Here is a 26,245-nt window from a genome sequence, read left to right as displayed (position 1 = left end):
ACAATCACTCCCCCCGTCCTGCTGAAAACACTAACTTTTGTTTAGAAAGATAAGCTGGTGGGGGAATCAGCCACCAGAGACTGGGGCAAGCAAGGAAACTACTTTGGAAACCTAGGACACACTTCGAGGTCTCTATCTATATATAACATCTTGCTACAAAATTGTTTCATCTAGGATTCATGTAGTTCAAAAATGCTGATTTATGCTTTGCGACACTTCTTCCGACATAAGTTTTGGGCGGCTGGGGAAATAAACTTTTTTTGGGGTCTAAACTACTGGCGAATACCGCTGAGGTTTGCTTTGGACTGATGTACATGCAAAGAAGCAAGATGACGGGGAAAAGCCCAGGAGAGCTCATGTTCTGTCAACACAGACTGCAGAAGGAGTTTGCTTCTCCGGCATGACGTGGAGCAAAGAAAAAAATAGGCCGGATGTATTTTGGGGACAGGGTACTGTAGTCGCGAAAAGACTGCAGGATCTAATATAGAGATGCACTTGTGTTTTATTGTGTTTTAGTATTGTTGTATTGGATATGTTTGTTATTTCTATTTCTGCTGGGCAATGGCTGTAATAAAATTGATGATATAGCGATGCACAGCTCAAATATATTATATGTGATATAATATATATCAAATATAAATACAGCTAATATAGGAGTGCACAGCCCTGGTGGGTCAAGCCAACCATGAGTTAAGAACAGCCCTGCTGGATCAGGCCCAAGGAGGCTCATCTAGTCCAGTATCCTGTTTCCCACAGTGGCCCACCAGATGCCTCTGGGGAAGCCACAGGCAGGAGATGATGGCCTGCTCTTCTCCTGGTGTTGCTGCTCCCCTGCAACTGGTCTTCAGAGGCCTCTTGCCTCTGAGGCTGGAGGTGGCCTATAGCCACCAGATTAGCAGCCCTTGAGAAGCCCACAAGCAAGAGGTAAGGGCATGCCCTCTCTCCAGCTGTTGCCTGCTTGCAACTGGGATTTCGAGGCATTCAGCCTCTGATGCTGGAGGCAGCCTAAAGCTATCCAGACTAGTAGCCACTGATAGATCCATCCTCCATGAATTTGTCTAAGGCCCTTTGAAAGCCATCCAGGCTGGTGGCCATCACCAGGCAGATAATTCCATAGATGAATTCTGTGCTGTGTGGAAAAGGACTTTCATTTTTCCATCCTAAATATCCTGGAGATCAGTTTTTCACAGGATGATCCCTGATTCTGGTGTTATATGAGAGGGTGAAAAAGTTCTGTCAACTCTCTCCACACCATGCATAATTTTATAGACCGAGAAGAACCCTCCCCGTGATGGTGGGCACAAGTGTGATTGCGAGGGTGGACAGATCCACCCTCATAACCACAGGAGTGCCCAGCATGAGATGTAGGGCTCTGCTCTCCTAGGACAAGCCCTGCTGTGAGCATGAGTGTCAGGCCGCGTGGGGGAGTCATGCATCAGAGGCGGGACTTCCTCTGCCTTCACTCCGCTGCACACAGCGACAGCGGGGCATTTTTACAATGCCTGAGGCTGCCTTTGGTGTGCAGGGGACAAGCTCAATTTCCAGTGCATTAATTATTACATCAATATTGAAGATAGCAAGGAAAGCAATTATTATATGTTAATGGAACTTCCCTCCTCCTGTACAGGGATGCACATTTATAAACAAGAAGAGGTGGCAGAAAATAGGACCTACCCCGGCTCACAGGAAGATAGGAACATCGGCAGCTGCCATATACTGAGTCAGACCCTTGCTCCATCTAGCTTAGTATTGTCTACACAGACTGGCAGCGGCTTCTCCAAGGCTGCAGGCAGGAATCTCTCTCAGCCCGATCTTGGAGATGCTGCCAGGGAGGAATCTTGGAACCTTCTGCATGCAAGCAGGCAGGTGCTCTTCCCAGAGTGGTCTCATCCCCCAAGGGGAAGATCTCACTGTGCTCATATATAGTATCCCATTCAAATGCAAACTGAGGTGGACCCTGCTTAGCAAAGTGGACAATTCATGCTTGCTGCCACAAGACATGATAGAGGTCTATAAAATCATGCATGGGGTGGAGAACGTGGATAGAGAGAAAATCTTCTCCATGTCACAAAACTCTAGAACCAGGGGTCATCCCATGAAACTGATTGCCAGGAAATCTAGGACCAACAAATGGAAGTACTTTTTCACACAATGCATAATCCACTTGTGGAATTCTCTGCCACAAGATGTGGTGACAGCCAACAAGCTGGATGGCTTGAAGAGGGGTTTGGATCACTTCATGGAGGAGAGGTCTATCGAGGGCTACTAGTTGGAGGGCTAGAGGCCACCTCCAGTCTCAGGCAAGAATGCCTCTCAATACCAGTTGCAGGGGAGCAACAGTAAAAGAGAGGGCCTGCCCCTTCCAACTCCTGCCTGTGGCTCTCAGCGGCCTCTGGTGGGCCACTGTGCGAAACAGGATGCTGGACTAGATGGGCTTCCTTGGGCCTGATCCAGCAGGGCTGTTCTTATGTTCTTATGTTCCTCCCATAGTCAAGGGGGATTAGGCGAGGATCACTAAGATGTCCGGCTCTATGTACTGGCTCCATAATGTCTTCATTTTCTTTACAGAATGGGATGGAAACAATTGAGGTAGTAATCCCTTAAGCGGGCTTGAAGCCTACAAAGTTTCAAATAGACACAGTCATTTTCTTTTTTTCTTTTTTAAAATTATCTTTGGTAGGGGAAAAACCTTCTAATTAATTTTAGTTATGCAGAGGTTGGATGAGAATAGCGTTGACGAGTACTGCCTTCTGAGGGCATTAAGCCTGAAGTATTTCAAGCAAAAAAGTGCAAGGTTTTCTGGCTGTGCAGGAAAACTTTTTTGTATCTTTAAAAAGTCCTGAAAAGGATTATAACTAACTGCTTTGCTCTTGGGTTGAAAGGCATGAATAAATATCCAGGATATTTTGGTTTTCCCCCTTCTAAGGGTATAAAGGGTATTTAAGAGAGCACCTTCTCTGTCGTGAACCCTGTCGCCTATTAAGATCATCTGGAGAGGTCTGATTACGGTGGCCGCCAACTCGTTTGGTGGCAACTTGGGACCGGGCCTTCTCTGTGGCTGCCCCGGGGCTTTGGAACGTGCTCCCTGCTGAAATAAGAGCATCTCCTTCTCTGTTTGCTTTTAGGAGGACCCTGAAGACGTATCTGTTTTCCCAGGCCTTCAACTGAGATTTGTTTTTTAAATTTTAATGTGCTTTTATCTATGATTTTTATCTTTTCATGAATTTTAAATTGGTATATTTTATGTTTTAATTCTGTACATTGCCTAGAGATTTTTATACTAGGCAGTATCAATAAATTCAATAAATTATTATTATTATTATTATTATTATTATTATTATTGTTATTGTTATTGTTATTGTTATTGTTATTATTAATACTGCAATATTTCAAGCCAATAGATGCAGGGAGTTTCTGTAAAAATAAGCACTCTATTAATCTACCAGTCTGCGGCTGACTGGTTTGGGCACCAAGGCAATTGAAAAATACTTGAATCATTTTGTTTATTTTTATAAAATAAATTTAGTTTATTTATCGCATTCATAAACCACCCCATATAAAATCTCTAGGTGGTTTACAAATTAAACACAATTAAAACCTTAAATCATATAAAAGAAATTAAAATAACCATCAATAAAACTAAAACCTTATAAACAATAAGACCGATAAAATTGGTACATTTTAAAGTTATTTGTTTATTTATCACATTTATTTATTTATAATTGCATAATCATAGAATTATATATAAAACACTCAGGGCTGTGTTTAATTAGAGCTCATCTAGTCTGCCCTCCTGCCCAGTGCAGGTGGTGGACCTTTAAGTTGTGGCTACTGATGTTTTACTCCTTATATTTGTTTGTTTATTAGGTCAATATCCTGCTCAGCTGAGCAAAGTCCTCTAAACAGTTTACAGAACAATCACAGCATATAAAAAACAAGATCCAAAAGAGATTTCCTCTGTTGTTTTATGCTGACCGCTGTCACACATCTCCAGTTTTGCCCACTTCCACCAGCGGAATGTGCTTCACTGTGGTAGGCTGCAAACACAAGGCCAATGAGAAGCTGCAGTGATGCCACTCTGTCTAGCCTTCTGCCCTCACTAAACCTCTGGACAAGCTGAGACCGGGATTTTCACCTACCATCTTAAAGTCCTTCGTTATTCTCTACTGAAAAGAAAACATGGCATCATTTTGAATTACTTTCATAATGGTTATGGGACGCCATTTTGCAACCCAACTAGGTTTTGCTGAGATCCGGTTTCCTGACGCACCTGTGCTACTTATTCTGCTGATGGCAGTTCTCTGTTGGTGTCCATGTTTTGCCAACAGGGCAAACTTTCTAGCTTGTGAATCTGAACACAACTTCCTTGGAAGGAGAGGGGGGAAAGGATGATGGTGAAGAAGGCAAGCGGCAGGGTGAAAAATGGAAGCAATTGACTCAGGAACCAACGGACAGTGGAAGAAAAATGGAGCTTGTAAAACCCTCCCCATCCACCCTGCGTTGGCTCCGTAATGCAAAGACAACTGTTTTTCAAAGGCAGCAGAAAACGGAAACCACAATACAAATAGCACCAATCCAGGAAATATTGCGAGAGAGAATCATGGTTCAGGAGGTGTCAGAAATAATTACGTTCCATTGCTTTATTAGCTCTGTGGACTCCTTTTCCACAATGATGGATCATGTTTAGAGTCTTGCTTCTCCAACACCTTGCGTTTGTTTCTTTTTCACTCCGCCTGCAAGTTTTCCTTCTGTCTCTATTTCTTTTCTTTATCATCTGTCTCTTCCTTTGATTTCCCGCACGTCCTGCATGGAACAGACAGGTGCATTTGTATTCTCTGTGTTGCGTAGAGGTTGTTTTTTTTTAAAAAAAATAAAAATAAAAATCTTGTGCCACCAGTGGCTTGAATTTCTCTCTCTCCCTCCCCCTCTCAATAGTCTGCCACTTATAAATGTCTCTTCTGATATCAGTGCTTTGAGGTATCCCAATGAAAGGTGTAGCAGGGAAGCAATGTCGATGAACTACTCATGAGGGTTAAGACAAGAGGTCTACAGTTCATTCCTTGCAGATGAAAGACCCTCTGTCAGAGAGGCTGATTGAATCACCCGAACTGTTCACAACTGTTCACTGCCTTCTTTAAACCCCACTATTCAAGGCTGATTCCCTTGAAGAGGGATACTCAAAGTTGTTTCAATTGTTATTATCTTGGAGAAACATCCCTTGTGTCTACACAGGGAGGGAATCCCAGAATGATTTAGCCATGGTCTCTTGACTTGGAGAGGAGAGTGGGTCTTGTGTTAGCAAGCATGGCTTGTCCCCGTAGCTAAGCAGGGTCTGCCCTGGTTACATATGAATGGGAGACTTGATGTGTGAGCACTGTCAGATATTCCCCTCAGGAGATGGAGCCGATCTGGGAAGAGCAGAAGGTTCCAATTTCCCTGCCTGGCAGCATCTCCAAGATAGGGCTGAGAGACACTCCTGCCTGCAACCTTGGAGAAGCCGCTGCCAGTCTGTGTAGACAGTACTGAGCTAGATGGAACGATGGTCTGACTCAGTATGTGGCAGCTTCCTATGTTCTTTGATCAGGGTCCCAAGTAATACTTTGGTAAGCATGAGAGGCTTTCTATCCCTCGATTCTGCTCTGCTATTGTTTATTTGGTTGGTTTGGCTCTGAGATCCATTCTTCCTGAACTCCTGTTTATCGAAGAGGATTGCACCCACACCGATAAAGACACAAGGCACAATTGCTTGGAAGTTAAGGGTCACAATAGCTGAACCTCTCCTTTGGGCCAAACCATATGGGCAGAGTACCTGCTTTTCACGCAGAAGGTCCCAGGTTCATTCTGTGGAAGGATCGCCAGGTAAGGCTAGGAAAGACACCTGTCTGAAACCTTGGAGAGCAAGAGCTGCTGCCAATCAGTGTCGACAATACTGAGCTAAATGGACCAAGGGTGCGGCTCACTAGATGGCAGCTTCTGATGTTCCGATGTTCCCCATGCCTTAGGGTGCTCGACAAGAAGTTGTGCCTAACCACCCCGCAACTCAAACTGTTGGAGGGCACTGTGACCACAGAGCGTCGCTAAATTTGTTTGCTTGCATGTATATGCCACTCTTCCTCCAAGGAGTGGTGTACATGCCACCAGACAGCAACTTTGCAGCCATCATCTGGGGAGAAGATGAGTTTGGTCAGCCTTCACTCCTGCTGCCCACCCCTCGCCCGGTCCGCCTGCCGACCCACCCGGCCGTGTGAATGACCTCAGTGTGTTTGCAGATGACCAGGTAACTGACAGGAATGGAGCTGGACTTTGAAGGAGATTACTAGTTATTATAACTTAAGCAACTTGGCAGTGCTAGCTTATTAGAAACCAAGCAGAAGGTGGGAGGGGTGGAGAAGTCCCTGTTCACATGCAAAGCACATCAAAGTTCCTTTTTAGAAGGAGGTGGTGGTGGTGGTGGAGGAGGAGGAAGTCACAGAGAGAGAGAGAGAGAGAGAGAGAGTATATCCTTGGTGTGCATGAGTTACCTGAGCATAATGGAAGTTTGAGGCACCTTTCCACTTCAGAAGCAAGAGGCTGTGATGGATGGATGGATGGATGGATGGATGGATGGATGGATGGATGGATAGATTCCTTTATTACGGTCATTGACCAGATAGACAATCATAATACAGTCTGCGCCAGACAATAAAAGCTACATCAAAATAAACACCTCTGAGTATTGGGCAAGCTATATAGCAAACTTTTGCCACATTTAAAGAAATGAAATCATCATGGTCAGACAGAAAGTGGTGCATAAAAAACATGTCAGTATGGCTGGGGCAGGAGGCTGTGTGACTGTCTTAGGGGAGTATTCTTCAAGCTGATATATTCCCCACTCTTTTTGTTCAAGCCCTATATCCCCTCCTCATCACTGAGGGCCATTAATTGTTTTAATTGTTTTATGTTAACCACCCAGAGACGAAAGTTTGGGCAGTATACAAATGTGACGAGTAAATATAAATAAACAAACAAGCAAACAAACAAACAAACAAGCAAGCAAGCTCCACCCAGCTGGTTGTCTGTTAACAGCTCTCTCAGTCCACACATGTTCCATTCTATTGGATTGGAATGGGGCACTTTTGGGTGGGTTCTTCAGAGTTTTATCTTCAGGGGGCTTTATCGTCAGGGTTTTTGAACACAGACATATCTGCAGGTTACCCCAAATCTGCTGGTGTCTCCTGCTCACCCGCAGGTACTCTGGTTATGTTCCCATAAGGCTCATAAGCAGCTCAAAAAGATACAGGAGGCTTGTGGCCCTGCCCCTTTGTTTATAGTAGGTAGGCTTTTATGGTATATGGAGGATCGCTCATCGAGTACTGTCGACACAAGGGATGCCGCTGCCAGTCCTCTTGTTTTAACAAAGCAGCAAAATATAGAACAGATCAAGAGAGAAGTTACCAGCAGGAAAATTCAATAACCCAACAGACCACACACTGGGCAACATCATAATTTGGATTTATTTTATTTTATTTTTAATCTCAGCTTGCTTTGCAGAAGGAAATTGATCAGCCTGCTCTCCTATCCGGAGCGATGCAATTGCATTCCCCACTTAATCGGCTACAAATGTTCTAGATGAATAGCTCCAATTGCATGGAGAGCTGGGGAGAGAGGACATGAATACGAAACCGAGGGATGCATCGGAAGTCTTTCCGATTCAAATGGCTCCCTGGATGTTCGCACTCTAAATGGATGGGTGTGCTTTCCAAAGTGAAACCCATGTCCTAAATAACTTCCATTGTTCAGGGTTCATTTCCAAATGTTGCAGGCACACTGTGTCACAACTTTCCATCATACCCTTCCATTTTATAGGAACATAGGAAGCTGCCATATACTGAGTCAGACCATCCATCCATCTCGCTCAGTATTGTCTACACTGACTGGCAGCAGTTCCCCAAGGATTCAGGAAAGGTTCTTCCCCAGCCCTACCTGGAGATGCATGCAAGTGTAAAGTGATGCATATTGAGGCAAAAAAAATCCCAACTTCATATATATACTGATGGGCTCTGAGTTGTCAGTGGCTGATACGGAGAGAGATCTTGGAGTCATGGAGGACGGCTCGTTAAAAGTGTCATCTCAGTGCAGGCAGCTGCGAAAAAGGCCAACTCCGTGCTAGGGATCACAAGGAAGGGGATTGAAAATAAAAATGCTAATATTATAATGCCCTCATACAAATCTATGTTGCAGCCCCATTTGGAGGACTGTGTACAGTTCTGGTCACCGTATCTTAAGAAGGACATTATAGAACAGGGAAAGGTGCAGAAGAGGGCAGCCAAGATGACCAGGAGCCTGGAGGTTTTTCATACATGGCTCTATGCCTCTGGGTATCTGAAGAGCGAATCTGCTTCGCAGCAGAATCAAGGCATTTTAATTCGAGGGATGAGATGGACCGTTTGCGTAGCCATCAGCACTTCCATCAACACCACTCCTACTGTTCTATGGTAGGGATCATTCGGAAAGGGATTGAAAATACGACTGCCATGGTGCGCGACTCAAAAATGCATTCCTATATGACAAATATTCACGCAACAGATGAATAATCACACAATTGTGGGCAAAAATGAGTCGTGGTTGGAAGAAGAGAAGCACAGAGCTGTGACTCACACGCAGATGCAAAGTGCAGCCTCCTCGGAGGGTGGGCAGCGCTCTGTACCTGCACGGGGAGCAGAGAAATAGTGCAGTCACACTAGAAGCAGAGACAAGACAGAATTATCTGGCCCCAGCAGATGCTGCTTGGGAAGAGGTGAAGCCAGACCAGTGACTCATGCGAGGATCCAGCAGGCAGCCTTCTCATGAGGTCAATCAACTATTTCTCTCCATAACTGAATCACACTGAATGCAGTGATGCAAGAGAAAAAATGAACCTCCAGTGGTGGCTGATTGCAGGGAGGCAAGACTAGGAGAGTGACTCATGAAGAGAGACAACGGACAGCTTCATTACTCTGGACATGGGAGTGAATGTGACTGGAGGTCTGGCCATCTCAAAAGCCTTTAATGATTTAATAAGGTCATTCACACAAGCGAAAACGGTGTTCTACCAAGGGTTAGGGATGTACACAAGGCCGGTTTGCCTGGTGCGCTTCAAATCTGAACTGGGCATGTTTGGTTTTGGCAGCCCTTGTGCTGGTCTCGGTCCGATTCAAATTAGAATCAGTATGGGCCCGGTTCGAGGGTGGTGTGGGCATTAAATTTGGTTTTAAAAAGGAAGGCCTCTGTGCCACCGAGGGCTGTGGGGGCTTTGGGGGGTGCTGTGGCAGCCGCGGGGGGGATCTCCAGCAGATCTCCCTCCACCCGGGGGTCTCTCCCAAGTACCCCTGGGCTGGTTCAGCCCATTCAGGGCCATTTTGGCCCTTTGTGAGCACACAGCGGCCCTTTTTTGTGTGCTCCCAGTTTTCAATTGTTTGGGTGCAACTAGGGAGGGAGAAGCGGCTGAGTGGAAGCAAGGTAGGAGGAAAAGCGAGGTAGCCTTTCCACCTTCCATGCTTCCACACAATCCTCCCTCCTCCTTTGTAGTTGTTTGCACCCACACAACTGAAAATTAGATGCACACACAAGCTCCCAAACCTGGGTGTTCACTTGTGTGAATGACCTCAATTAATATCTCATGACCTGCTTATGTGCTCATGGTTCACAGATGTGCAATTATTGCTTTTTGACTGGTAGGCTCTCTACCAACAGCGTCGAGAAACATGTCAAGTTTCCCTTGCAGCCTTCCCGTCATGGAGACAGGCCTTCCCTTGGGCGGAGGTCACAAAATCAAGGCTCTTGCCCAAAGCAGAGCTGACTGTTCCCTTTCTAGTCAATTTCCTTCAAAGCATTCCACATGCTAACTCAGTCCTTCAAGGTCTGGGTGGCAGAAATTGAAGATGACATCTCCTTAGAGCAGGAATCCCATATTTAACATCTTACGCTGAAGCTCTGTAGCTTAATCCCGGCTTGGTTTTCTGAATGTGCATGGACACAGAGCGTTCCTCTTGCTATATATACACCCAGACATGAGTCATAGAATTTAAGAGTTGCCAGGGACCTTCAAGGTCTTCTAGTCTGGCTCCCAGCCTCATCTGACAGATGCATGTCCAGCCTCTGTTTGAAAACCAGAGATTGCAACACTGCATGAGGCAGGCTATTCCAAAGCTCTGGAAGTTAAAAAAAATCTTTTTTTTATGCCAGCCAGTTCTGTGCATATGCCAGCCAGTTCCGTGCACACCCCTAGTCTTGTCCTCAGATGCAACAAAGAACAGGTTGGTCCCACCTTCTTTTGGACAGCAAGGGGTGTAGTGACCATTGAGCAGGGGGGAACAATTGTCCCCTGGCCCCAAGGGTCTGCCCCCCCAGGCTTCCCCTCACCCTTGGCCAGGGTGCCCTCTTGCAAACTCCCCCACCTGGGCATTGGCCCCTCCCCTGCATCTGATGTCAGCTGCAAGGGGGCAGGGTCAGTGCCAAGAACAGGGCTGTATCAGCCCTGGCAGAGTTTCATTTCCCGTGTCAGCGGTTGGTGGGATCCTTGGAATCACTCCCCTTTCAGTGATTCCACCAACCACTGACAGGAGAAATGAAACAGTCACAGCCCTGTTTTATTTAATTTTTATGTTATTTATTTTACATTTTTATATCCTGCTCTTCCTCCAAGGAGCCCAGAGTACTACAACTCAAGTACTACATACTTGAGTTTCTCTTTCACAACAACCCTGGGAAGTAGGTTAGGCTGAGAGAGAAGTGACTGGCCCAGAGTCACCCAGTAAGTCTCATGGCTGGAGGGGGATTTGAACTCGGGTCTCCCCGGTCCTAGTCCGGCACTCTAACCACTACACCGCGCTGTCTCCATGCTGTTCTCAGCAGTGGCCCCACCCCTGGCATATGTCATCAGACAGAGGGTGTGGCTTGGGGTGTGTGTGAAGGAGCCCTCAGGGAGTGGGGAACCAGCTCCCAACAGCCCTTTATCTATTTGAAGACGGCTGCCAAATCTCCCCTTAGTCCTCTGCAGGCGCCACATACTCAGCTCTGTCAGCCATTGCTCTTCTGCTAGGAAGTCATCATCTGGCTGGATATGATTGGAAGTCCAAGAGGGCAGAGACAGGAAAGGCGTCTTGCGTGACGCACAAATTGAAACAGTTGAGCAATCAATCCATTTATTTGTTCGGCCATACCCATGCACTAAGATATTCTCTGCATGCGTGCAGAAGCTTCCAAGTTCCTTCCTTGGCACCTTCGAGATAGGGCTGGGAGACACTCCTGCCTGCAACCTTGGAGGAGCTGCTGCCAGTCTGTGCAGACAATGCTAAGCTAGACGGACCAATGGTCTGACTCAGTAGGAGGCAGCTTCCTATTTTCTTGTGCATTTTGAAAATCACTGCCCAGGGCGGTGTGTTGTATCAAGGACAATTACAGGATTCATAAATCAGGGGGATGGGGCCATTGCCCAATCCTGGGCAACATCTCCAGGGAAGGCTGGCAGGGACCCGTGCTCAAAACCTTGGAAAGTTTCCACCATCCATCAAACATAGGAAGCTGCCATATACTGAGTCAGACCCTTGGTCCATCTAGCTCAGTATTGTCTACGCAGACTGGCAGCGACTTCTCCAAAGTTGCAGGCAGGAGTCTCTCCCAGCCCTATCTTGGAGTTGCTGCCAGGGAGGGAACTTGGAACCTAAAGATGCTCTTCCCAGAGTGGCTGCATCCCCTATAAGGGGAATCTCTTGCAGTGCTCACACTTCTAGTCTCCCATTCATTTGTAACCAGGGCGGACCCTGCTTAGCCAAGGGGACAATTCATGCTTGCTAATGCAAGACCAACTCTCCTTCCCTCGTCACCTGGGCTCCAAGAACTGCTCGACTCTGCCAGTCCCTAGCTCCGGCGAAGAGAAATGAAGTTAACTCACAGAAGTTAATTCTGATCTTGTCATTCTTTGGAAGACATTGTTGCTCTCGCACAATGATTTCTCCCCGTTCTAGCAGTTAGGGAAATTTATGATGGGAGATTTACTCCGAGGCTTTTAACCCAGCTTTCTTGCTTTCGTACAATTTGAAGCGCGTCTCTCCCTGTTCATCTGTTGTCAGCATCTCTGGATTTGCTGCCTGCCTGAAGCTTTAAGATGCTGTTAGCCCTGCAGTAAATATAATGAACGAGAAGTTGCTGGGAGCTTACCTCCACAAATGTTGTTATGAAAAACGGAGGATGCAGGAAAGAAGTCGCTCAGAGATCATTCTCATGCTTTGGCTTGTTTGTTTCGTTTTGATGTATCGTCTCTCCTATCCCAAGGGCCTCAGAAGGGTGAGAGCCATTTTTTAAAAGGGGGAATAGATCCATCCATGGCTCTTAAAAGGCTTTCCCATGGAGCACAATATGCCAACATCCAAGAGAGATAAGCAGAGCTCAATTGAAAGCACTCGGTCACCCCCCACCTAGAAATGGCAAAGAGGAGTACTATTGGCACATATCCTAAGAGGAATAGCTTTCGTTGCTCACGTGTACTGGCCCATCCAAATACAAACCAAGGCAAATCCTGCACAGCAAGGGGGCAATTTTTTATGCACATTCAGCACATTCCACTCCACATGGGCCTTGAAATGGCAGAGGAGTACTCATGAGTAGCCGTGCCGTGGCAACTCATGAGCAAAAAAAAGGGGGGGGGTGTTGCAGAGTGCTCACTCTGCAAACCCGGTTTAAGGGGAGGGTTACTTGAGCGGGTTACCCACTCAGGAACCACACGGTCTGCAAAAATCGGGCGAGGCTCTCTTAACCTGATTTTTGCAGACCGTGTGAATAGCCTCAGTTACCAGGTAGTCAAAGGGTCCCTGTGTGTGAAGGAAAACACGTTCTGGCCGCCTTCAGACGTAACGCAGAGCTGTGGTTGCAATGGAACCGTGGTCCCCCTCTCCCAGTTTTCACGTCTGAATCGGGATGTTCCAGAGAGCCCCCTCTCTGCAATCTCGCTGACTGCAGGGAGGAGGGGGAACTGGTTGCCAGGATTCCTTCCTTTCTGAAGGACAGGCCCAGCAGCCAATAGCAGCTGGAGCAAGGGAGGCGCTTCCGCCCTCAACTCCGGTTGCAGAAGGGGGAAACGGCGATGCCAGTGTTCAAACATAATGCTGGAACTGGAGGTCCAGGCAGAGGACCTCACTACAAACCGAACATACAAATCACTGTCCCGGGAAGGAAACTGTGGGTCCCTTATCTGGTGAAACTGTGGCTGCCCACATTTGGACATACAGTTTCTGAAACCTTCACCTCCAGTTTTGTGTTGCCTGCAAATGTGGCTTCTGTAACATGTCACCTATGGCATTTAGGAACACAGGAACATAGGAAGCTGCCATATACTGAGTCAGACCCTTGTTCCATCTAGCTCAGTATTGTCCTCAAAGACTGGCAGCAGCTTCTCCTAGGTTGCAGGCAGGAATCTTTCTCAGCCCTATCTTGGAGATGCTGCCAGGAAAGTAACCTGGAACCTAGATGCTCTTCCCAGAGTGGCTCCATCCTCTAAGGGGAATGTCTTCCAGTGCTCGCACTTCTAGTCTCCCATTCATATGCAAGCAGGGTGGAGCCTGCTTAGCTAAGGGGACAAGTCATGCTTGCTACCACAAGACCAGCTCTCCTCCCATGCAACATCCCTGGAAAATGTTCCACATAGCTGTGGGCTAGACATTGGTATTCCACGGCCCCTTCTCTACACTGTGTTTTTTTATTTTGTTCACTGAAATCCATCTTTTGATAAGGGCACCACGAAGGAATGATACTGCCTACGTCATCTGGACCCAGCCAGAAATCCCCTTCCACCCTCCTCTGCACTTCCATTGTGAGCCGAGCTGCTATAGAATCATAGGAACATAGGAAAATAGGAAACTGCCATATACTGAGTCAGACCATTGGTCTATCTAGCTCAGTATTGTCTTCACAGACTGTGAAGACAATAATATGTAATATGTAGTGAGTGGTGGGGTGGAGTTCCAAGGAATTTCTACCATCAGAAGTAGTATCCGACTTTTTCAATCTGATGAAATGTGATGGGCAGTGGATTCAGGAGATTAGGAACGTAGGAATTTAGGAAGCTGCCTTCTACCGAGTCAGACCATTGGTCCATCTAGCTCAGTATTGTCTACCCAGACTGGCAGCAGCTTCTCCAAGGTTGCAGGCAGGAATCTCTCCCAGCCCTATCTTGGAGATGCTGCCAGGGAGGGAACTTGGAAGCTTCTGCATGCAAACAGGGAAATGCTCTTCCCAGAGCAATCCCATCCCCTCAGGGGAATCTCCACAGGTGGGTGTGCCACGGAAGTGCCACTGGAATCGGGCACCATCCCAGTGGTTCTCACGTTCACCCAAGCCGGGGCTCAGCCTTGGCTGCGCATGAGAACAGTTCTGTTGTCTCTCATTCCAATGAAAACCAACATGGACCCTGCTTAGCAGAGTGGACAATTCATGCTTGCTACCACAAGACCAGCTCTCCACAAGACCAGCTCTCCCCCCAAGTGGGCAGTTCAGTCCGGCACCCCCTCAACACCGCCCCCCCCTCCGGTTCCGTTCAGTCCGAGGAGGCATTCATGACATTTTTTTTCTAATTAAAAAATCTTTCTTAACTTACCCCCTCTGGGGGAGTTGTTGCCAGTGGTGGTGGGGGCCTCCCTTTATGCCCATACTGGCCCTCCAGCCAGCTCTTCAGCCCATGCAGGCCTCCCCCCTCCAGCGTCGTGGCCATTTTGGAGGCCACCGTGCCTGCGCAATTGGCCTCTGCGTGGCCTCCATGAACAGGGGATGGTTCGGTTTGACCCCGAACCGTCGAACCGAACCGGTTCAACGTTGAACACATTCAGCGTCGAACCTGTTCGCACATCCCTATGCTCTACCACTGCGTCACAGCCCTACCTCCTAAAGGGAATATCTTACAGAGTCTCCCATCCAAATGCAAACCAAACCAGACCCTACTTAGCAAGGGGACAACCGATTCTCGCTACCACCAAGCCAGCTTTCCTCCTGCTGCGTGGAGAAACCACACCCTCCTGTTAGAATTCACCAGCCCTGAACACACGACCCGATTTCAATAAACATGAGTGCTCCCGGTCAAAAGGGCAGCCCTTCCACGGCCAAAGTCATCATTCTCCTGCCGGCTTCGTCCAGCCGCGCACGGGGACATCATCCTGTCCGTGTGCTCGCTGGAGAGAAATTGCTGACTCTATTACGCCGGTCAACGCAAGCTGTCGGTCTTCATTGCCTTCCTTATTAATCAAGGAGGCGTCGGCGAGGCTCAAGCACGTCTCACACTCGCTGCCCAGGCTGATAAACTGATTAAACGGAGGCTCTTCAGGGACAGGGTCTGGCGTGCCCTTGGTTTTCTCATCTCTTTTGGAAAGTGGAGGGGGGAGTGGAGGAGGGGCCCGCTTGCCTTGGGCTTGGTTGGCATCTGCGTCCCTCACCTGGGGGCAGGAGACGCCGGGCCTGTTTGTCCTTCAGCAACGGCGTCCTGGTGTTCACAGTCAGAAGTGTCAACCTCTGGGCTGTCTAATTTTAGCAAGCGATAACATTTCACTCGCAGCGGAGGGAAAGTGAGCACTTACTTAATTACTGCAGGTTAATGAAGTCTCCGCGCTCTTTCACATCGGGAGACTCGGCTCCAAACCAAATCCATTCGCAGTGCTGCCCTTTCCAGGCTGAACGGAGGCATGTCCCCTCAGAAGTCACTCCCTCAAAGTTGAGGGGCTGCTGTCCCCGCAGAATTGTATGCAGTATTCCAGGTGTGGCCGCACCATCGTTTTGTATAAGGGCATTATAATATTAGCCGTTTGATTTTCAACCCCCTTCCTAAAGTTCCCTAGCATGGAATTGGCCTTTTTCACAGCTACCGCACATTGAGTCGACACTTTCAACGAGCTGTCCACCACGACCCCAAGATCCCTCTCCTGGTCAGTTGACCCCTAGTTTCAGGGGAGCAACAGTGAGAGAGAGAGCATGCACAGACCTCTTGCCTGTGGGCTTCTCAGAGGCAACTGGTAGGCCACTGGGGGAAATTGGATGCTGGACTAGATGGGCCTTGGACATGATCCAGCTGGACTGTTCTTACATTTGAGCTGGCCCAGGAGGAAGAGGAGGAGGAGGAGGAGGAGGAGGAAGAAGAGGAAGAAGAGGAGGAGAAAAAGAGGAGGAGGAGGAGGAGAGGAGGAGGAGGGCATCAAACTGCACATGCTCCTATTTTGAAATGAATTTTACAAATTCTCCTAGCTGATGCCAAAATTAGCAGTAATGGCAGAGTGAACCAGAGGAACAAGAATGGAAGTTCTTACCTTTAGTGCCTTCTTGTTGTGTCCGGTAGCAGAAGAGGCCACCCAGTCTGCTCCCAGTTGCCCTGTTCATTCTTTATCCATCACATCCCTTCCTTGACTGTCGGAGTATTTTGTGTGGCATGGACGTTAAACACGCAGAGTGAGATCATTCCTCTTCCAGGAGTTGGCTTCGAAATCTACAGGCCATCCAGTTTGTAGGATGGTGTTTTATTCCATTCGGCCAAGGGCAATGTTTACTTAGTGAAGAAGTTTGGTTTTTTAAATATATGGCTGATTGCCAGCATTGGTTGTGCCGCAATGTGTTTTATCACAAGACAGTGCGCCTTCATGTGGCAGGTGTCATCTTCCATGAACTTGGGACTTCTCAGATCCTTTCATTCTTGCTATCCCTGATATCCTGTCCTAGAGAGAAAAAATCTCATTTGTTAAAGCTGGAGAGACAGAACCTTGGCTGTTCTCCTCCTAGGTATTCTGCTTTGTAACACTCTAATGGGGTTTTGAGAAAGCAGCCATTAGGCTCCAAAGACAGAACAAATGACTCTTTACCTCTATGAGAGAAGTCGCAGGGAGGAGAGCTGGCCCGGTGGTGGCAAGTATGAATTGCCCCCTTTGCTAAGCAGGTTCCACCCTGGCTTGCAATTGAATGGGAGACTACATGCAAGAGCACTGGAAGATATTCCCCTTAGGGGATGGGGCTGCTCTGGAGAAAGCACCTGCATGCTTGCATCATCATCATCATCATCATCATCATCATCTTTTTGATTTCTATACCGCCCTTCCAAAAATGGCTCAGGGCGGTTTACACAGAAATAATAAATAAATAAGATGGCTCCCTGTCCCCAAAGGGATCACAATCTAAAAATAAACCTAAGATAGACACCAGCTTTAACAGTCACTGGAGGTCCTGTGCTGGGGGTGGAGAGGGCCGGTTACTCTCCCCCTGCTCAATAAAGAGAATCACCATGTTAAAAGGTGCCTCTTTGCCAAGTTAGCAGGGGGGTTCCAAGTACCCTCCCTGGCATGCAGGAGGTTCCAAGCAAAGAGACACCTTTTAAAGTGGCTCTCATAAGAACCTAGCCACAGCCCTGCTGGATCAGGGCCAAGGCCCATCTAGTCCAGCATCCTGTTTCACACAGTGGCCCACCACTATCAATTGGTTGATAACAGGGGGAGAGCAACTGGCCTTATCCAACCCCAGCAAAGCATTCCTCCAGTGGCTTTTGCTGGTATCTGCCTTATGTTTCTTTTTAGATTGAGAGCACTTTGACAACAGGGAACCGTCTTACTTACTTATTTATTTATACCTATGTAAAGCCGCTTTGGGAACTTTTGCTTCAAACAGGCCCTCCGGGAGGCCCCAATAGGCAAGCATCATGAGGATTCCAGGAGGAGAGCTGAGCTTGCAGTAGCAAGCATGAGCTGTCCCCTTTGCTAAGCAGAGTCCACTCTGGTTTACATTTGAATGGGAGACTACATAAGTGAGCCCTGTAAGATGGGGCCACATAAGTTAGCCCAGGGGATGGGGCCACTCTGGAAAGAGCACCTGCTTACTTGCATGCAGAAGGCTCCAAGTTCCCTCCCTGGCAGCATCTCCAGATAGGGCTGAGAGAGATGCCTGCCTGCAACTTTGGAGAAGCCGCTGCCAGTCTGTGTAGACCAGGGATTCTCAACGTTGGGTCCCCAGATGTTATTGGACTTCAACTCCCATAATCCCCAACCAATCCCCTCTGGAGCTGGGGATTATGGGAGTTGAAGTCCAGTAACATCTGGGGACCGAATGTTGAGAATCCCGGGTATAAACGATACTGAGCTAAAAGGACTGCTTTGGTTGAAGGCAATTTCCTATGTCCCTACATCCCACCCCAATGAATTGAGTCTATTAAATGTTATAACTAACTTTATGAAGAGAATCATATTTTTTCAAGGTGAGAAACACAGTCCTTCAATGTCTTGATGCATCTTTCTTTCTCTAGTTGAGAGTCAGAAAATGTTCATTTGCAGTCCTAAAGGCAGCTGAAAGTTATTTTGTAGACCAGAGGGAAGAGTCATTAGCAGGTATTTGGTACAGGATCAGTCCCTCGTGTCTCTCTCATTTTATTCAGTGAGGCCTGTTACTGAACTATGCATTTTATTCACTCTGAGCATGTGCCAAGTGTAATACGCCAATTGGTTTTGTATTAATCTATGCATGTCCACATTTCCAGAGCATGTACATCGTCATAAACTTAGTTATGCAATTAAATAGATTCCATCAGCCAGTGGTGGAGTGTTTATCTTCAACAACCCAAGAAATCTCAATTGTTTCTGTCCCCCTCAATAGCAACTGGATAACTAAAGAAAAAAATAGAGATAGCGCCGTAGTATTCATGCTGTCCCTAGTCGCGTGGCCTTCTGTAGTTGAAGTGTTGTGATTTTATTGATGCCCAAGGTGTCAAGATGGTGTTCATGTTTTTTGGTCCTGCACCAAGGGCACCCACAACTATTGGCACCATTCTTGTTTTCTTTTTCCGGAGCTGCTCAATTTCAATCTGAAGGTCCTTGTATTTAGTTATTTTCTCCAATTGTTTTTCATCAACTCGTCTATGCCCTGCGATTGCAATATCAATGCTCAGAACCCGATTCTTCTCGATGACTGTCAAATCCAGCGTATTGTGTACTAAATGCCTATCAGTTTGTATTCGAAAGTCCCAGAGGATTTTTGCCTCCTCATTTCTCAGTCGGATGATGATGATGATTTAAAATATTTCTATACCTCCCAAAACTTACGTCTCTGGGAGGTTTACCATGAAAATCATTTAAAACATCCAATCAACTAACAATTAAATATTTGAATATTTGCATTAGAATATTCTCCAAACGTTCAGTAGAAATTCCTCAGAGTCCCACCCACCCCTTATTCTGCCCTTAACAAACCTCAGATAATATTTTGGGGGGATATTCTCCCCAAGTCTAGTTCTAGACGTGTGTCTAAATGGAAACCTTATGGATTTGCTAGCCCTGAGAAGGCATATAATGACGGGTCGGATATAAATGTATTAAATAAAGTAAGACCGTGATCTGCAAGAAGGAACAGTGGGCTCTTAGCTGAAATAATCTTATTTTCCCTAATGGGCCTCTTTCCTCTTGGCTGCTGGACTGAAAATCTGTTTAACAGCTTCCAAATGTGTAGGCAATTGAATAAAAACAGCTATTTTAGACCAGAAAAAAAGGCCTCTGATTCTACCATGGGTCCCTGCAATGACCCTGGTGCGTTTGCTCTCCCTCAGGCTTCTGGTCTGGCATCAAACACCCTCTCCTGCCCAGTGGCTTCTGCAGCGGACGTGCCACTGGACTCTGCCCAAAGGAAAATGTGAAATTCCTGCTCAGGAAACCTATGGTTCTGTCCCAGGCAGTATCTCCAGGTAGGGCTGAGGAAGATGGAGATGGGGCCCTAGGTCTTTCAATGCCATTTCTGTCTGCACAGCAAAGGAGTGTGGAAAACCTTTGCTGGCACTAGCAAACATAGTAACATGTTTGCGATGAATATTTGCGATGAATATTCATATACCACTTTTCAACCAAAGTTCCCAAGGCGATTTGCATAGGAAGGAAGGAAAGAAGGAAGGAAGGAAGATTTAGAAGATGGAAAAGAAAGAGAGAAAGTTAGAGGAAGGAAGGAAGGAAGGAAGGAAGGAAGGAAGGAAGGAAGGAAGGAAGGAAGGAAGGAAGGAAAAATGAGACATAGAAAGCTGCCTTATATTGGTCCATCTAACTCACGACTGTCTACACTGACTGGCAGCAGCTTCTCAAAATTTCAGACAGGAGTCTTTCCCAGGGCTACCTGGAGATGCTGCCAGGGATTGATCCTGGGACCAGCGTGTAAAGCAGATGCTTTGCCACGGAGCTGTGGATGCACCTGAGAGCCTTAGTAAGAACACAGGAAGCTGATTTACACCAAAGCAGCCCCTTGGTCCATCTAGCTCTGCATTGTCTACACTGACTGGCAGCAACTCTCCAGGTTTTCAGGCAGTGGTTCTCCCAGCATTACTTGGATATGCTGCCAGGGACATACAATCCATCCCAAAATAAACAAAGGAACGTAATAGGAACATACAAAGCTGCCATCTATTGATTCAGACAATTGGCCAATTTACCCCAATATTGACTATACCAGGGCTGCTCAACTTCAGCCCTCCTGCAGATGTTGGCCCACAACTCCCATAATCCTTGGCTATTGGCCACAATGGTTGGGATCCACATTATGGGATTTGTAGTCCAAAAACAGCTGGGGGCCTTAGTTGAGCCAGCCTGGTCTACACTGACTGGCAGTGGTTCTTCAGGGTTTCAGGCAGGAGTCTCTCCCAGCCTTATCTGGAGATGCTGCCAGGGACTGCGCCTGGGACCTTCTGCATGCAAAGCATGCTATGAGCTAGGTAGGGATGTGTACATCAATTTGAATTCAAATCGATTCGACTCGAATCTGGGTTTTTTGAGTGATTCAAATTCGAATTGAATCACCCCTTAAAAGGGCAATTCGGTTTGAATTTGAATTGAATTCTTGACAATTCAGCTTTAACCGATTCAAATTCAATTTGAGAGCCATTTGGCACCTTTAAAAAACCATTCAGGCACCCTGGATGGTTAAAAAGGGGGCCAAAACAGGGTCAAATGATTCGAATTTGTATAGAATCCATTCAAATCCAAACAGAACGTTCAGCTCAGACCAGAATTTGATTTCAATCTGAAATGAATTTTAGGAATTCGATTCAAATTTGAAACACATAAAAAAATTGTTGCACGCACACTAGAGCTAGGGCCCCATCCCCAAAGGATTTCCATGTGGTCATCCATCCAAATGCAAATCAAGGGGACAATTCATGCGTGCTGCTACAAGACCAGTTCACTCACCAAAACTTCAGCATGCCTCTTTTGTTTTAATGGGAGCTTTTGCACAAGATAACCCCCCAAATCCCCCCAACCTTTAGTGCTGCTACGCTATGTTCTAGTTTGAGCTCAAAATCTGCTCATTCTATGTGTGCACCGTTGTCCTGGATGTCAGCCGGTGATCCCACTTTTGTGGAAGTGGTTGTGAATCTATGACTCCTCTCACACTTTCCGCTGAGCATGCGGAAGTCAGGCGCATGGCTTGTGGGCCCAATCCTGTCCCTCCTGTGTGTGGATTCAGCTCTAACATTTTACACTGGGATGGTATGAGACCTTAGAAGTTGGTTCCTAGGCTTAAAACCAAGGCGTGGTTTCCATTGACGCTCCTGAGTCTCATGATGCTTCCCTGAGATGGTTTGAGGGGGGGGGGTTTGCATGTAAAGCAACAGCTGAGATTGACAGGAGGAGAAGCACTCAGACTGACACCACATACCCAGTGCATGCAGCCTTTCAGCGGTCTTCCTGATGTTGTCGCTGCTGTGGGTGATTATAGTTCCGACTTGCTAAATTGAAACGGATCCCAGGGTTTCATGAATTCTATCAGAGGGAGGATGTCTTTGGGCTGCCTCTCGACCTCTGCTCAACCTTTGCTGGCACTAGCAAACATAGTAACATGTTTGCGATGAATATTTGCGATGAATATTTATATACCACTTTTCAACCAAAGTTCCCAAAGCAAAGGAAGGAAGGAAGGAAGGAAGGAAGGAAGGAAGGAAGGAAGGAAGGAAGGAAGGAAGGAAAAATGAGACATAGGAAGCTGCCTTTTACTGGTCCATCTAACTCACGACTGTCTACACTGACTGGCAGCAGCTTCTCAAAATTTCAGACAGGAGTCTTTCCCAGGGCTACCTGGAGATGCTGCCAGGGATTGATCCTGGGACCAGCGTGTAAAGCAGATGCTTTGCCACGGAGCTGTGGATGCACCTGAGAGCCTTAGTAAGAACACAGGAAGCTGATTTACACCAAAGCAGCCCCTTGGTCCATCTAGCTCTGCATTGTCTACACTGACTGGCAGCAACTCTCCAGGTTTTCAGGCAGTGGTTCTCCCAGCATTACTTGGATATGCTGCCAGGGACATACAATCCATCCCAAAATAAACAAAGGAACGTATTAGGAACATACAAAGCTGCCATCTATTGATTCAGACAATTGGCCAATTTACCCCAATATTGACTATACCAGGGCTGCTCAACTTCAGCCCTCCTGCAGATGTTGGCCCACAACTCCCATAACCCTTGGCTATTGGCCACCATGGTTGGGGATTATGGGAGTTGTAGTCAAAAAACAGCCGGGGGCCTTAGTTGAGCTGGCCTGGTCTACACTGACTGGCAGGGGTTCTTCCACTGTGGTTTGCTTTGTTTCCTCCTAGCTGGGGTCTGCTTGTGACTTTTTGAAATAGCAAGCGCATGTGGGAGGGATGGCGAGTGTGGGAAGGGAAGAGAATCATCTGGATGCATACCGTTCTTGGCCTTCTGGAGGTGGAAGGGTAAAACAACCAAGTATTGCAGCTTGCTGCAGCGGCCAGAGTTGTGTGTGCATGTGTGATGCTCCTTTCTCCTATTAAGACAGCAAAAGGATATTGATGGCAAGTGAGGGCATATATTGATGGCAAGTGAGGGCATATATGGGTGCAGTTCACACACCAAGAGTAGGGAAGGAGAAGTGTCCGATCCTAATTTGGGAGCTGTGGGCATTTCCATTTTAAGACTGGGTGTTAGATAAAAACAAGGTCAGAAGCTGGGAGTTTGATTGTGATGGGGAAATGAAGGCCTTGGAAAGGATATTTTGATGCTGTGATGTGTATATACCCACAAAGATTAGAATTGTTCGGACCATGGTTTTTCCCGTGACACTCTATGGATGCTGGACTTTTGAAGAAGCAAGATAGGAAAAGTATTGACGCTTTTGAACTTTGGTGCTGGAGAAGACTTTTGAGGAGACCATGGACAGCCGGGACAACAAACCAATGGATCATAGAACAAATCAATGCAGAATTTTCACTCGAGGCACCAATGACCAGGCTCAAACTATCATACTGTGCACATATTCTGCAAAGACCCAGCTCCCTTAAGAGGTCCATAAAGCTGGGGAAAGTTGAAGGCAAGAGAAGAAGAGGACAACCAGCAGCAAGGTGGATGGACTTGATGACGACAGCCATGAATGCACCACTGAGAGACCTTCAAGGCCAAGCTGAGGACAGATCACCCTGGAGAGAATCTATCTATGTGGTCCCTAAGAGTCGACACCGACTTGACGGCACTTAATCAATCAATCAAATGTGGAGAACATGGCAATGGTCAGCTCAATTTGCAAGTCCCCTCGCATGAATAGGACTGGCTTCTGAATCAACAACATCCTGGAGATCTTGTCGCACGGCTGCAGTCCTAGATGGAAACTACCACCCACCTTTGTTTCTGTCTCTCTCTGCAGAAGTGGAAAGGAGCTGGCTGGTTGCCAGAAATACATCAGGCAGAGCTGTCAGATTTTTCCTCTCTTCTTTGCTTCAATTTTCAGCCAGCGGGGGGGGGGGGGCGGCAAAAAGGAACCAGGGTTTGTAATACTTTTTTTAAGCTTGTAACAGCTCCCCCCACCAGTCTCATAAGCAACTAAATTAAACGTGTTAAAGGGCGAGAATGTTGGAACAATCTACAAGGAGGAATCCTTTTTCCTGGAGCTGATTTATCTTAAAAGAAAAAAAGGCGGGGGGAGGGATACACATGCAGTGCTGGTCAGCAAGCAGCCAGAGGCAACTGAGGAGGTGTCTGGGCATAGGCAGAGTTCAAGTTTCCCCCTATCCTTATTGGTATGTTGCAATTCTGCATAATATCTGTAATATAAGGCTGCCTGGGCCTCACTGACAAACTAACATGAAACTCTCAGAGCAAATCAGGAAAGATAAAAAATATGCCATTTTCGTAGCGAGGTTCCAGACCTTGCCCAGACCACCAACACACACACACACACACACGACAAAACTTCAGAAAAATCCTTTACTTCCCTGGAAAAGTATCTGCATTATCTTGTCATGCTCTATAATGTTCTCTGCATCATCATGCCATGCTCTAGACAATGTTCTCTGCTGCCTCATTGTGCCATGTTCTAGATAATGTTCTCTGCTTCACCGTGCCATGTTCTAGATAATGTTCTCTGCAGTATCATGTCATGTTCTAGATAGTGTTCTTTGCATTGTCATGTCATGTTCTAGATAGTGCTCTGCATTATCAAGTCTTGTACAGTGTTTCCTGAGTGGAGCTGTGAGCAGAATTGGCATCTGGGCTGTGGCAGGATTCTTCTTCCTGCCTCCTGCAACTTATGCCCATTTGTTTCCTATTATTCCTGAGGGCCAGGTTAGAACCAATGGGCTAAGATTACCAGGAAGCCATCTGGGCTCAGGAATTTCCTAACTGCTTGACAGTGCTGCTTGACAGTGGAACAGCCCGCCTCATGCAGCGGTGGGCTCTTCTTTACTGGAGGTTTTCAAACAGAGGCCTGATAGCCATCTGTAGGGATGATGTAGCATATTCCTGTACTGAGTAGAGAGTTGAACTAGATGACCTCCAAGGTTAGGAACACAAGAAGCTGCCATATACTGAGTCAGACCCTTGGTCTATCTAGCTCAGTATCGTCTTCACAGACTGGCAGCGGCTTCTCCAAGGTTGCTGGCAGGAATCTCTCTCAGCCCTCTCTTGGAGATGGCAGGATATAGATACAGAGATTACTTCTAACTCTATAAATGTCTACAATTCTACTGGTTACCAGGACTCGGCAATTTAGAAAGTTGGCGGTATTGTACAAGTAGTTGTGTTTTAATATGAATTCTGTCTGACCCATCAGAGGCATCCGGCATTTCTCAAGTGTGCTCTTCTTAATTTCAACTCACAAATCCTAAAAATACTTGCGTGATTCACCAGGCTGTTGAAAAGCAGAGCCTAGCAAATTCCAGACAGTCACTTCAGTGTGTCACGGTGGCGTCCTCCTCCGGATCATGCGGTCTCTCCGCAACATGTCCTATTATTATATGCCTATCTGTTTATTATTAAATGTGTGAAAATGGACAGCTCCTTGGGAACCTTTGAATAGAAGCTACACTTTGTGGGGGCTGGTGCCTGCTTTCATCAATCCCTTGCTTATCTAAGATGGGATGTCTGAAGCTCTGGTACCATCTGGACAGAAACACAACCTGGGGACAGTGACCATGCCTGATAACCTAACTAGACTTGGGATAAAAATGCCCCCCAAATATTCTGCAAAATTCATCAAGGGGAGAATAGCAGGCAGGGGGTGGAATTCTAAGGAATTTCTACTGAATGTGAGAATGTTCTCCCAATTTTCCACAAGAGTCTTTTTCTTCAACACAGGAGCTGACTTTCCAGAAGTGGCATTTTTCTCATTCAGGAGAAGAAGAAGAAGAAAAAGGAAAACAATTACAGCCAGCCGTCCTTGACGGGAACAGAAAGAAGGGAGACTCCTTTGATTGTTGCTTGCAAGAGAATCACTCCGCAAACAGCTGATGGAATTTATTTAATTTCATTGTCAAGTTTATGACTCTGCATGTGCTCTGGAACATCCTTAGATTCCATACAAAGTGGATTACACTCAGCACATGCTCAGAGTAAAGAGCATACAGGATTAAGTAACTGAATGATGGGAGAGGCACAAGAGGGGTTGATGGTGCACCGAATCCTTGTGAATGACACTTCCATTTGGTTTTCAAAATAACCCTCAGCTGCTCAGGTGCCTTTGGAATTGCAAATTAACATTTTTGAACTCTAGCCTACAGAAAGATTTGTCAGGACAATGAGATATTTTATTTATTTGTTTATCATATTTCTATACTGCCTGATATGTGTCTCTCAAGGCGGTCAAAATGCAGTAGGAGAGGAGAGCTGGTCTGGTGGTAGCAAGCATGACGTCTCCTTAGCTAAGCAGGGTCTGCCCTGGTTGCATATGAATGGGAGACTAGAAGTGTGAGCAATGAAAGAGATTACCCTCAGGAGATAATGAGACGCTCTGGGAAGAGC

At 46.7% G+C, this 26,245-nt stretch overlaps 1 long non-coding RNA gene across 2 annotated transcripts in view; it reads right to left on the bottom strand.

Moving 5' to 3' along the window:
- Positions 1-26,245, bottom strand: part of LOC128338677 (uncharacterized) — a 187,432-nt gene that overhangs the window by 131,534 nt on the left and 29,653 nt on the right. For both annotated transcript variants that reach the window (XR_008312670.1, XR_008312669.1), the window contains exon 2: positions 16,302-16,703. This is a non-coding gene — a long non-coding RNA (uncharacterized LOC128338677). The remainder of the gene's footprint in view (positions 1-16,301; positions 16,704-26,245) is intronic.

This window comes from Hemicordylus capensis, chromosome 16, assembly GCF_027244095.1.
Source record: "Hemicordylus capensis ecotype Gifberg chromosome 16, rHemCap1.1.pri, whole genome shotgun sequence".
In the NCBI taxonomy this organism is placed as follows: Eukaryota; Metazoa; Chordata; class Lepidosauria; order Squamata; family Cordylidae; genus Hemicordylus; species Hemicordylus capensis.
The sequence above is the reverse complement of the archived record's forward strand: the minus strand, read 5'-3'. Positions and strand labels throughout refer to the sequence as shown.